Source organism: Lissotriton vulgaris, chromosome 1_2 (assembly GCF_964263255.1).
Source record: "Lissotriton vulgaris chromosome 1_2, aLisVul1.2, whole genome shotgun sequence".
Classification (NCBI taxonomy): domain Eukaryota; kingdom Metazoa; phylum Chordata; class Amphibia; order Caudata; family Salamandridae; genus Lissotriton; species Lissotriton vulgaris.
In genome coordinates this window covers 284,585,224-284,599,651 of record NC_141686.1, presented here as the reverse complement: position 1 = coordinate 284,599,651, position 14,428 = coordinate 284,585,224, and the positions used below count along the sequence as shown (strand labels likewise).

The 14,428-nt window shown below is 44.6% G+C and overlaps 1 long non-coding RNA gene across 1 annotated transcript in view; it reads left to right on the top strand.

Annotated features, from left to right (window-relative positions):
* The window catches only part of LOC147736504 (uncharacterized), a 171,038-nt gene extending 158,227 nt beyond the window's left edge, over positions 1-12,811 (top strand). The window contains exon 3 of the long non-coding RNA XR_015307620.1: positions 11,723-12,811. This is a non-coding gene — a long non-coding RNA (uncharacterized LOC147736504). The remainder of the gene's footprint in view (positions 1-11,722) is intronic.
* Positions 12,812-14,428: the final 1,617 nt, after the last annotated feature.

Sequence of the window (14,428 nt, the reverse complement as noted above, 5' to 3'; positions counted from 1 at the left end):
ACAACAAAAAAGTGAAAAACCTATCTCAGAATCACTGATAGCTCTTGAACATTTACTTGCCTCCATTCTTCTTTTGTTAGGCAAATTTGTAGGGAGCTCTGACTGCATTTTACATTCGGTTACAGAAATACTGAAAGTATTACTTGCTGGAAAAACTGAAATAGGGGTTACTGATCCCACTGAAAAAATTGACCCGAAGGACTTGGTCAGTAATCCTTTATTAAGTAAAAATACACAACCAGAGAAGTTGGTAAAGGTTGAGATTCATGAGCCCTCTGTGGCTATACTCTTAACTCCTTCACAAAGGTGTAAAGATCCTGAACCACCACTGAAGGAAACAAATCTGGCAGAGGTCAACCATTCTGTTGTTATTGATCTTTTTCCCATCTTTAATCAGGATGTAAAAGACTCTGAAGGTGCAGACCTGCCTAAAGGGCTGGGAAAAGTAAAAAGCAGAAAATATAAGGGAAAAAACAGGAAACCAACTCGAAAACATAATAAGAAGAGACAGAGGCAAATTATTTTTCAAAAGCATATTGTTACAGATGTACGGGAAACAACTGATATTGTAGATGGTTCTGTATTGGTTTCTTCCACTAATGCGGTTGTAGCTTCTGTCAATAATTCTGCTGTAGTAGATCAACCTGTTGCTAATATCATGGATGAGGGAATACCTAACTCTAAAATTCTTGTTACAATTTCCAAGGATCCATCACAAGAGGCAACTATAAGTAACTCTATGCCTGGAAAAAGGGTACTTAACCCTTTTGCTCCCAATTATTGTCCAATTGCTGAGGAACAGACGAAGATCCCTAGTGTCCCGTTGTTAAGTTCTAACCTCAGTATTGACACCTTGACCTTGGATTTCCTTCCCTTGTTTGACTCCGATCTAAACTTAAACAGATCATGGTTGATTAATGCCTTCAAAGATATTGATAGTTTAAAACTGATCCTATCTAGTGATATTGACTTAGTCTCCATAATAAGGGTTGGTTGTGAACAACGTGCACGAGTTAAATTTTGCTCCAAAATTATCGCTAATTTAGTTCTCCAACAAGCTGAGGATTTTCAGTGTAAAGGGATCGATGTATTACCTTTCTTTAATCAGGGAAATCGTTTTGCTCCTAGGGAAGTAGCCTCTGGATTGGATTGTCCTAAGGATGAACATTTCTTTCACAGTAAAGATTTAAAAATCGGGGTGTCCAGAGGTAAACGTATGGTCTCTGAGGTACTCCCCCTTTCTGTGAAATTGGACAAGCCACCTACTGAAGATAATCAGATGTGGAATTGGCTACCAGGAGCCCTGTCTAATAATACATCGAATAGTACAAGACTGTTTCGACATCTTTAACAGTCACTTAAATATAGTATCCTGGAACACTGCTGGTTTAAATAATTGTCCAGAGAAATTAGAATTTTTATTATCTCTGCATGCGGATGTATTGTGTATTCAGGAAACATGGTGCACAAATAGTATTTATGGAGGTAAAGATTATATCGTGCTTGAAGCCGCCGCCACACCTGTGAAGAAAGGCCATGCAAAAGGTGGAATTGCCTGTTTTTTATCCAATACACTACAATGGCAGTTTTCTCACCATAAGGATAGCAGTAATCTTTTTCAGTCCATTACCATTAAGAATCTACGGACAGTAGGAAATCGTTCTTCTCTTGTTCTTTTAAATGCATATATTCCCCCTGAAGATATTTTTAACGTTGTTTTAAGGCGAATGTTCTCCTATATAAAGCAATTATTAGAGCAGGACCAGCCTCCTTATATTTTGATTATGGGTGACCTAAACAGTAAAGTTTCTAATGTTAGCTTAGATATGTTTAGAAATACTAATAAGGAAGAAGCATATAACATTCCCCAAGCAATTTTTCCCAACAGTATAAAAACTAATAAGAGAGGAAAAATATTACTTGAAGAACTAAGCTACTTGGAGGGTTTAATTGTAAATGGTAGGATGCCTTCTGACTCTCCTGCCATGTTTACTCACAGGTCATTTAGGAGCGAAGCTATCTTGGATTATGTGATTACGGACTATGATTCGTTTTCCTTTATTCAGGATATAATGATTTCTCAGTCCTCCTTAAGTGACCATAATATGATTAAATTATCTGTTTCTTTGTAACCCCCAAACACAGATTCCTGGTCTATAATAAACAAAGGAATCTCTATTCATATTAAAACTGGTAGGTGTTTTTGGGACCCCACTAGCATGAGGGAAGCCCAAAATATATTACTTCAAACCATTTTGGATTTAGAAGACTGGCAGGGTAGTGAATTTGTTAAATTTGAAGAGTTTAAAAATAAGATCATTACCTCTGCCAAGAAAACAAAGCTTTCCAAAAAGTCGCATTCCCTCCCTAGCATACTAATACCCTTAAATAGGGAGATAAATAGACTCGTGAGGTTACAGTATCTGAATAGATCCAAGGAAACTGCTCAGCAATTAGCCCTTCTTCGTAGAAGGAGGACTAGACTGAAATTAAAACTAAAAAGAGAAAAGGAAGATTCTCTCTGGATCAGGTTAAGAGAAGCCTCGGCCTCTCATAACTCCAGAGAATTCTGGTCAATAATAGGGAAGGGTTGTGGAGTAAGAACTACCGTTACTCCCATCTCTATTGCTGAAGATATCTGGATAAAATTTATAACTGGATTATATGGCTCCAATGGTATAGTAGGTGATAATGGGGAGGTAGTTCAGAACTGTACAAATAGTATAGAGCTCCCAACTGAGGAAACCATAGCTTCTGTGTTAAAGAGTATGCGCTCTTCAGGAGCTATGGGTCCTGATGAACTACCCATGTCTTTATTGAAACAAGACATTACCACTTGGAGCAAAATCTTGACCCCATTATTTCATGCATGTCTCCTTTCTAGATCCGTTCCAGATTCATGGAGAGGAAGTATATTAATCCCCCTATTTAAAAAGGGAGAACGGGAGAATCCAGTTAACTACCGTCTTATAGCTTTACTGGATGCAATAGGAAAAGTGTTCGCCAAATATCTTTTAACTTTGATTAATGATTGGATAGAATCCAATTGTATTTTACCTTTGGAACAAACAGGATTCCGTAAAGAACATGGAACATTAGATAATTTAACTGCCTTGCAGGTGCTTATTGATAAATACGTCTGTGTTCGAGGGAGTGGAATTTATGCGGCATTCATAGACTTCTCCACAGCGTTTGACAAAGTGGATCGTCCAACGCTGTGGAGAAAACTTGCAGTTTTAGGTATGCCAACACAGCTCCTTGATCTTGTGAAAGCCCTTCACTCGAACACTTGGTGCAAGGTGTTATATGGTGGAGAGAGAGGTCTCTCTCAATCTATTCCCTCCCCAAATGGTTTGAAACAAGGGTGTATACTGGCCCCAACATTATTCTCCTTATATACGGCAGACCTTCCAAAGGCTATCTCTGTAAGTGAGGGGCAATCTCCGAAACTAGGAGAGTTAGAGATATCTGTTTTAATGTATGCGGACGATATCCTAGTCCTTGACCTAACTCCAAAGGGCTTATCCAACCGTCTGCAGGCACTAAATCAATTTGCAGAAACACATTACATGAAGATTAATGTCATGAAAAGCAAAATAATGTGTATTTTTGGTAAGAAAAAATGCAGGTCCGTAAATTTTGGTTGGGCCATAGGAAGACAAAAACTTGAAGTGGTTAAAACCTACACTTTTTTGGGTAAGATCATTTCTTCAAATTTAAGTGAGAAACCCCATATTGAGCACATTACTCATAAAGCTTTGGCTCATGGTAGGGGGCTAAAATCTATGTATAACGCCACAGGGAAGAGACACTTCCCTCTATTTCTAGAGGTTTTCAGAGCAAAGATCCCTTCCACGTTACTTTATGGATTAGAACTAGTGGAATTAAATCATTGGGGATTCCTGCATAAAGTAGAAGGAAGGGTGTTAAGAAATATTTCTTCCCTAAATACAGCCTGCTCAGTCTCTGTATGCAGGCTGGAATTCGGACTTCGTAGCAGTTGGGTCCAGGGGCTAATTGCCCTCGTAAGATGGGTAGCCTGTTTAGCAAGAAGTAACCCGGATACCTTACGGGATGCTATTAAAAAAGAACTCTTGGGCCACTTTAATGAGTTCTCAAAGTTGGTTAAGAACTTTAGGAAAGCTGTAAATTTATTGGAGTTGGATGAGAGTTCTCTGTTTCTGTTTACTCCTGCCGAACTAAAGTCAAAATTAAAAGGTGCCTCTTGGGAACTTAGTTTTAAGATGGATATGCTGGCTAAACAAGGGAATAAAGATCGGCAGCTACTGCTAAATACATATACACTAAATCTGGCCCAACAATACCTTACGTGGAATATTCCCCATAGTGTACGAAGACTGTGGTACCTTCTAAGACATGATTTGCTCCCCCTTAATATCCTTACTGCGAAATGGTATGGTGTATCCCCTATTTGTAATCTTTGTAGTAATGCCATTCAAGATCGTAATCATGTTTTGTTTTCGTGCCCAGCACTGCGCCCTTTGCGTTCTAAGTGGTTAAAACCCATCTGTTTAAAACTGGGAATCTTAAATGTTGAATCTTTTTTACATGCACTTTACTGTCCTCCTAATGAAATGTTCTGTTTTAGGATTTTTAATTTTTTCCGGGGGTTTTTAGATATTTATTAATACTTTCAAGAGAAGTGCTTTACTACTTTCCCAATGATAAAATTGTGGCTTTTTATGTTATGTAACCTATGTTTTCCTTTTGTAATCAATTATGTATTATTGTATGTGTTTTATGTGGCCCTCAATTGAGAGCCGAAACATAATAAAAATAAACTTAAAACTTAAAAAAACTTGTAAGTAATTACGTTTTTAAAATTTTGATTTTTTGATCTAATTTTTTATTAATTTTTAAATTGTTAATTAATGTATTGGTAATTGGTAAATCATGTGTATTAGTAGGTAATTATTAATAAAAATATTTTTGTATTTGTTTTTTAATTGATTAATTAATATAGTATATACAATTGTTAAATATTTAAATTATTTATATATGAAGTATTTAGTTTCCCTACTGTTGCACTCACTAGAGTGGGAATAGTAATTTTTACCCTCCCACTATCCAATGCTTTCCCTACTGTTGCACTTACTGGAGTGAGAATAGTAATTTTTACCCCTACCCTATCCAACGCTTTCCCTACTGTTGCACTCTTTGGAGTGGGAGTAGTAATTTACACCCCTACGCTATCCGACACTTTCCCTACTATTGCACTCACTGGAGTGGTAATAGTAATTTTTACCCCTACGCTATCCAACACTTTCCCTACTGTTGCACTCTCTGGAGTGGGAATAGTAATTTCTACCCTCCTGCTATCCAACGCTTTCCCTACTGTTGCACTCACTGGAGTGGGAATAGTAATTTAAACCTCTACGCTATCGATCGTTTTCCCTACTATCGCACTCACTGGAGTGGGAATAGTAATTTTTTCCCCTACGCTATCGAACATTTTCCCTACTGTTGCACTCTCTGGAGTGGGAATAGTAATTTCTACCCTCCTGCTATCCAACGCTTTCCCTACTGTTGCACTCTCTGGAGTGGGAATAGTAATGGTTACCCCTACGCTATCCAACGCTTTCCCTACTGTCGCACTCACTGGAGTGGGAATAGTAATTTTTACCCCTACCCTATCCAACATTTTCCCTACTGTTGCACACTCTGGAGTGGGAATAGTAATTTTTACCCCTACGCTATCCAACGCTTTCCCTACTGTTGCACTAACTGGAGTGGGAATAGTAATTCTTACCCTCCGGCTATCCAATGTTTTCCCTACTGTTGCACTCATTGGAGTTGGAATAGTATTGTTTACTGCTACGCTATTCAATGTTTTTTCTACTGTTGCACTCACTGGAGTGGTAATAGTAAATTTAACCCTCTCACTATCCTATGGTAAATATATTGTATTTTTTAATTAATACTATATATATATATATATATATATATATATATATATATATATATATATATGTTTAAAAAAAATTTATCTATTAGTTTTTATGTTATTCAAGTATTTTAGGTATTTTTAAGTTAGTTATATTTATCCCTACACTATCCATCATACCCCTTCGCTATCCATCACTTTCCCTACTGTTGCACTCTCTGGAGTGGGATTAGTAAATTTTACCCCTATGCTATCCAATGCTTTGTCTACTGTTGCACTCACTGGAGTGGGAATAGTAATTTTTACCCCTACGCTATCCAACGCTTTCCCTACTGTTGCACTAACTGGAGTGGGAATAGTAATTCTTACCCTCCCGCTGTCCAACCTTTTCCCTACTGTTGCACTCACTGGAGTGGGAATAGTAATGTTTACTGCTACGCTATCCAATGTTTTTTCTACTGTTGCACTCCCTGGAGTGATAATAGTAAATTTAACCCTCTCGCTATCCTATGGTTCATATATTGTATTTTTTTTAATTAATACTATGTATATATATATATATATACTCGAGAGGTAGTGGCGGTACGAGGGACCCAGGGAGAACCATGGTGATGTTGGGAGCACTCGGAGAACACTGCGTCACCCACCAGCAAAGCCCCAGCAAACCCGTTGTAAATTCATTTACATCCCCCACACCACCAACCCAGATGCATCGGATTACTGCATGCTGGGAGTTCGAGTCCAGGCATTTTCCATGGCAGGCAACAGGTGTGAACAATCAGCAAGGGGGAGGTGCGCTGTGGGACTACTTATTGTGAAGTGCTGGTACTGGACTACTTTGGCGAGGGACTCTGCAATATGAGGCACTGAAGAAGGCGGGGAGCCGAAATGCATTTGCCAGTATTGCCTTTGCTGCCAATAAAAACGTGGTTTTTCCCTGGATTACCCCTCTGGCCTCTGTTCCTTCTACGTGTGGTGGGAAGCTTCGATATATATATATATGAGACCATGTGACCAAGCCCTCTGTGTAGGGCGAAACGTTATCCTGGCGTGGTGTGCAATAAAATAAAAAAACTCACCTGCACTCTGGGTCTTCCGTGTCCTTGTTGGAGTTGGCTGATTACTGATAGCTGGCGCAGCAGCAGGAGCACAAGTGGCGATATATATATATATGTATATATATATATATATATATATATATATATATATATATATATATATATATATATATATATATATATATATATACGAAGTCCTGTGACTTTGGCCCACAATGCCGTACTCCTCCTCCAGGTACAGATCTCTCAAACACCAAAAGTTGTGCAATAACGTGTCTTTATTCTCTCCTCACCATCAGCATATATATATTAAATTAAATATATTAAATTACTTTTAACTATTTAAAAAAGTCGGTATTTTGACAGTCTATATTTTTAACATCGATATTTTTGATTCAATATTGTTTCAGTGATCCTTTCCATACAAGGGCATTAAAACATTTTTTTATATTGTCCCTACTTTTTATAAATATGCAACCTGCCCTTGTATCACCCTGGATAGACCACAGGTGTGACCTATAAGTAATAAAAAAAAAGTTGTTTCGGACTTTGGAAGTGCTTGAATTCTAAAACTGAATTTGGACACAGTTTTATTTTAAAACCAGCCTGCAAGGCAGGCCTGGCTTTAACATAACAGCATACACCATTTCAGTACATACTTTAGTGCATTACGGCCATACATGCCTTACAGTATACTAGGGACTTACAGGTAGGTTGCCTCTACCAATTAGGATCATACCAATCAGCATATACCTTTAGAGGACAAAAGACTGGCCCTGGGCCTGGTTAGCAGAGTACCATCAGAGTCAGTAACCCCCAGTATCAGTCCAAAAATGGGGGGTGATTAGTGCAAAGGAATGACTTTCCTACAACCAGAATCACCAAGTACTTTACCAGAAGACTACAAACCATCCAGACTGCAGCTGCCAGACTCAACCCCAACCTTCCACGCTGGACTCACATCACCCCATACCTCAGGGAGCTCCACTGGCTCTCAATACATAAGCATGCTCAGTTCAAACTCCTAAAAATACACACATTCAATGCACAGCACAACACAGAACTGAATACCTAAGCAATCACATCTCCTTCCATCAACCAGCCAGACACCTCTGCTCAGCTGAACTCCTACTTGCACACATCCAATGCATGCACAGAAACAGAGCCGGAGGCCATGGCTTCTCATTCCACACTCCTAAAGTGTGAAACCACCTCCCACTACACAACAGAGACCCCTCCTTTTTTCCTGAGTTTCACAAGAAGTTGAAGACCTGTCTCTTTTAGTAACCCACCTCCCCTTTAGACCAGGCCAGTGCACCTGCTCAGCACCAGGATACCCCGCAGGTAATAGTGCCCTCTACAAATACAAGTAGCATAACATAAAGGAGTAAGGTGCACTGTGGGTTTGTTTGCAGTAGGGCAAACAGAAACTGCTTGAAAGGTGGGTATGGTTACCCCTTGGACCAGTACCCAATTGATTATGGACGAGCCAGTAGTCACTCCAACCCACTATCTAGTGGCAACTATAAATGTGACCCCTCAAGGAACCTTCCTCAGAACACTGTCTGGACCTGCAGAAGTTAAGAAGAAGACTGGAAACCGCTTGTTGTAACCTGCAAGGAGCTCTAAATGACTGGCTCTGCTCTCTTGTACCCAGGACAAAGAAGTGGACTCCCAGGGTCAGTGGACTGACTTCCTTTGTGGCTACAGGGACACAAAAAGAGGAAGAACCATTTTTTCCAGGATTATCAGTTCCCCAGTGCCAACTGAACCCTGTACCAGACCTTAGCTAGATCAAGGCCCAACGTTCTAAGAGCCTTCCCTGAAGTCTGGGAGCCTTAGATGAAGAGCAGAGGAAAAAGAGACTTATCCCTGCAAAGTTTAGAGACTTTGAAAATATTTTAACTTTCAGCTGCCAGAGAACATAGTCAACCATCAGGGCAGATCCAGTGAAGGCGCAACTTTGCTAGTCTGAACAAACAGGTTTGTCCCTTTTTTAGCTTCTCCACAGCAGCAAATCCATTTCCGCAGGCCCTCCGCGAGAAGTTCCTCCACCTTGTGGAGCCCTTGTCGGATACGGCCTGCTGCCTTGCTCAGCTAGGAGCTAGGAGAGAAGGACTTCCAATTCAGATACTAAGGGAGTCATTAGGATGGCGGGCGGAAAACCACCCCGACTGCCACGGAGGCGGAAACCAACCGCCCGCCTGCACCGTGGATACACCAGCGGTCACATTAGGATCAACCGCCACTAAAGACCGACCGCGGCGGTAGCGGGCCAAGCTAAGCCGTCCAACGTGGGCGGTGACCGACAAATATCAACTGCGGCTGTCGGAAAAGCTGCGGAAAAGCAACAAGCCGCCACAAGGACAGCAGACACACCACACGGGAAATTATGATAACCCCGAGGGTGTCGCGGTCGGAACCGCTGTTACCGACCGCCGCGGTCGCATACAGGAGTGAATGGGAAAAATAGCGGAAGAGCTGCAGCATAGACACCGCAGCGGACGGGACATGAAAAACATGGCGGACAGTGACAAAACACCGCAGTGATGCCAAACAGTGCGCAAAGAAAATCAGCTATGCCCCCCAAATACATAACACACATACAAATAAAACAAATAAATCAAAAATGTAAAAAAAAACCCTGGACAACTCCCACAACACACCTGACACCCAAAATCTACTTGGACACACCCATAGAGCTGAATATAAAGCCACCCCTTCACAAACCACAATCCTTTGCAACACTCCAGAATAGAAGGCCATACCCCACATCTAACAGGAGAGGCAAAAGAGCACAGCACACACACACACACACATCCACCACCACCATCACCACCACCTTTACACCAGCACAAATAATCCCACAGCACACAACACACCTCACACCTCAACATCATGCCCCTGCACCCACACCCCTGCACCCACAAACACCTCAACCACCACACACCATGACAATACAAAAAATGCCCAAATTCACCGAGAGTGAGTTGACAGTCATGGTCAATGAGATTGTAAGAGTAGAGCCACAACTGTTTGCTAGCCTGGTCCAACAGACACCATGAGCCATGAGGACACAAATGTGGGAAAGGATAGTCCAAAGGGTGAATGCAGTGGGGACCACCCCAAGATCAAAGAAGGAGACCGTGAAGCGGTGGCATGATCTCAAGAGGGTTGTCAAGGAGAGGAGGAGTGAGAACTAGACGCTGGCGAACGTGGCTGGCAGTGGCCCTCCCCTCCCACAGAAAACATTCACACCATGGGAGGAGAAGGTGCTTGCCATACTGCTTCCTGAGAGTCTCACAGGAGTAGCCGGGGGAGCAGAGGCTGGTAAGTACAAACAAATGCCAAACAACACATTGAGAACTACTGCCTTGCAATACCAAAACACCATTACACTGTCCACCCTCCCACAACAGGTAGCTAGCCATCTTGCTTAGGAGGCCTGTATGGGGGAGGGAGGCCTGCGCTACCACCCCCAACATGCCCCCTGTCCCACAGCTAAGCAGGATACAGGCCCACCCAGGAGCAAGTGTCAGCCATTGCACTGTCCACCCTCACCTAACAGGTAGGTAGCCATCCTCACTGGGAGACATGTTTGGGGTGGGAGGCCTGCACTACCACTACCAGCATACCCCCTGGCCCACACTCCAGCAGCATGGAGGCCTCCACCACCCAGGAGCATGTGTCAGTCCTTGCACAGTTCAATAAACAGACTTACAGGTCGGTATCCATCTTCTATTGGAGAAATGTTTGGGGGTGGAAGGCCCTGAATCACTACTCCCAGCATGCCCCCTGGCCCACACTCCAGCAGCATGGAGGCCTCCCCACCCAGGTGCAAGTGTCAGCCATTGCACAGGTCAACAAACAAACTTACAGGTCGGTATCCATCTTGTATTGGAGCACAGTTTGGGGGTAGGAGGCCCTGATTCACCACTCCCAGCAAGCCCCCGTCCCACATTCCAGCAGCATGGAGGCCTCCCCACCCAGGAGCATGCGTCAGCCATTGCACAGTTCAACAAACAGACTTACAGGTCGGTATCCATCTTGTATTGGAGCACAGTTTGGGGCTGGGAGGCCCTGAATCACTACTCCCAGCATGCCCTCTGGACCACACTCCAGCAGCATGGAAGGCTCCCCCACCCAGGAGCATGTGTCAGCCATTGCACTGTCTACCCTCACCTAACAGGTAGGCAGCCATCCTCACTGGGAGACATGTTTGGGGGCGGGAGGCCTGCACTACCACTACCAGCATGGCCCCTGTCCCACACCCCAGCAGCATGGAGGCCTCCCCCACCCAGGAGCATGTGTCAGCCATTGCACTGTCCACCCTCACCTAACAGGTAGGCAGCCATCCTCACTGGGAGACATGTTTGGGGGCGGGAGGCCTGCACTACCACTACCAGCATGGCCCCTGGCCCACCCTCCATCAGCATGGAGGCCTCCCCCACTCAGGAGCAAGTGTCAGCCATTGCACTGTTCTCTCTCACTTAACCGGTAGGTAGCTATCTTAACTCTTCCTGATGTGTGTGTGGGAGACCTGCATCCCGAAACGCAGCAACAATTGCATGCAATGCATTGACATCCAACATGTATGGGTAAATGATGTTCCTCAGCACTATGAAATTACACACAGTGTTGCCATGAATTGTATTACTGCTGACTTCATATTTGTGTAGTGTACAGACAGTCGTTTATACCCAGCTGACACAATACTTGCACAGTCCCCAACACTGACCATTCCCCATCTACTCCACAGGTGATGAAGAACTCACTGCTGAGGACCAGACCAACGACCAGCAGAGCCAGTCTCCACCCCCGGCACATGGAGTCTCAGATGTGGACTCCCAGGACAGTTTGGACAATGAGCTCCAGCCCGGCCCATCTGGTGTGCCACAGACCCACAGACCCAGAGGTCCCAGGCCCAGAGGTCCCAGGACCCCATCCTCCCCACCACCACGTCTGCTGCAACAACAGCGCAGCAGACCCCTGCTGTCACGGTCTCTGACTCCACCGCAGCCACCACCGTCACCACCGCCACCGCCACTACCACTAGTACCACCAGTACCACCTGCAGCACCCTCCCTGGCCCAGGGGATGACCAGCCCACAGCAACTACTGTGAAGGCCAGGGAGAGTGTGCGTGGACCGACAGTGTTGAGGCAAGAGGTCTGTGGCAGAAGAGCAGGTGGGAGGGCCAGGGTCACCACCAGACCTCGGGAGGAGTGGACACCATCCCTGGACCACTTCACCAGAGTAGTGGAGGCATACCAAGAGGTCCAGGGACAAAGCAGCGGGTCGGATTAACTTTTAAGGGAGCTCATCCTGCTGATGAGGTCCATCGACAACCGCTTTGGACAGATGGTGGACCTCATGGGCCAGCAAGTGGCGTTGCAGAGGGACAGGCATATGTCCCAACCACCAACTCCATCCCCTCCTGTTGTGCCGCAGGATGACAGTGCACCATCCTCCCCTGCGCCAACAAAGAGGGACGAGTCCCCTGACGCCACTGGCCATTCAGCAGGCCCCCCACCGCCAAAAAGACCTAGGGGGCGTCCAAAGAAGAGCCTGGGAGTCTCCGGAGGCAAAGCACCTGCCACACACCAGTCACGGAGCCAGCCGCGATGACAACCCTCTTCCCTACTGCATTGACTGTTTGGACTGTCTTTACCCACATTTCCTTTGCAATGTCACCAGTCTGTTGGAATGGGTCACCTCATCCATGTGGACTCTACTCTTGTTTCTCAGCGAACAGGACTGTCAACTCACTGCTCATTCCCCACTGTCATGTAAATATTCCCGCACAAATCAAATGTCCACTGTCAAAATAAAATCCCTGATGCACCAGATTTTATGCTGTATCGTTTTAGTGCAATATTTACAATGTAGACAATGTCCATGATGTGTCCAAATGATGTACAGTATGTAGTGCAGGATTCGTCTGTAGTATCTAGGGAGACACAACAGAACAACAGTCAATGGTCTCATTGTGGCATCACAGGCAGAACACTACACAAAACATACACAAGACACTACAGGCATACTAGACAATGGACTGCAGGTGTGAACAAAAATGGTCCAGCATACGTTCACATATGGAACGTCAATGTCACTTGTACCACACACAGGTGACTGAACATGTCTGTTACATCCGCACATAGCCCTTCACAACAACAGCAACCACACCACACAATGTATACGTTGTACCTCGTCACCCACCTTCAAGTGAAGTAGCGTTCGATGAGCTGCTGGCGAAGGTCTACTCCTTCATCCTCTCCACTGTCCTCATCACTAGACTCAGGTCCTTGAGCAGGTGGTGGCCTTGGTTCCTCACCATCGTCCATGAGCAGGGGGATCCCCTTGTGGATTGCCAGGTTGTGCAGCATACAGCATGCCAAAACGATCTTGCATACCTTCCCAGGTGAGTATGCCAGTGCACCTCCTGTCCTGTCAAGGCAGCGGAATCTAGACTTCAGCAGGCCAAAAGTCCGTTCGATTGCCCGTCGGGTCCTGCCATGGGCGTCATTATAGCGGATGTCAGCCGGGGTCCTGGGATTCCTGAGGGGGCTCAACAGCCATGGCCTATTTGCATATGCTGAGCCACCTGTGAATGACAAACACCCATTGCAATGTTGCACAGCCAGAGTGCAGCAGGTAACACACAGCACACCATATGAGTAGGCATACTCATCCACAATCGAAGCACGCTCGGGATGCAGATTCTTCATCATCCGGGGCACCATGCTGTTCCTCATGACGTACGAATCATGCGCAGAACCAGGATACTTTGCACAAACATGAGAAATGGTCATGTCCGCAAGGCACACCACCTGCACATTGATGGAATGATAATGTTTGCGGTTCCTATATATGTGCTCCGTCGCCTGTGGTGCCACCAGACCTACATGGGTGCAATCGATGGCACCAACAACATGTGGGATGCACCCAAGGAGATAGAAGTCACCCTTCACGGCAGCCAATTCTCCTCCCCTACGGAAATGGATGTAACGATTCCGATACAGCATCATGGCAGCAAGAACATCCCTCAGCACCATGCTGAACATGGGCTATGACATCCCTCCAGTGCTAGCCACGGTCTCCTGGAAGGAACCTGTCGCAAAAAAGTGGAGTGCTGCCATCACCTTGTATCTGGGTGTGAATGCCGTAGGATAGTGACGGCGAGGTTGCAGGTGAGCCTCCAATAGATCACACAGGATCTTCAGTGTTGGTCTGTCCAGGCGAAATTTCCTAATTATTGCAGTATTCTCCATGTCCTCCAACACTGTCAGGTGACGTAGGAGATTTGGCCTCCTCCTAGTTGAGATGTAAAATTGAAAATGGCAGTGAAAACCATCATCAGATGGCCACAGCACATACCATCAATGATGTCATGGAAAAATATCGACTGCCTGAGAGATGCATGGCACACCAGGTTACATGGGTGACCTTTTGATAAACACAGAGGG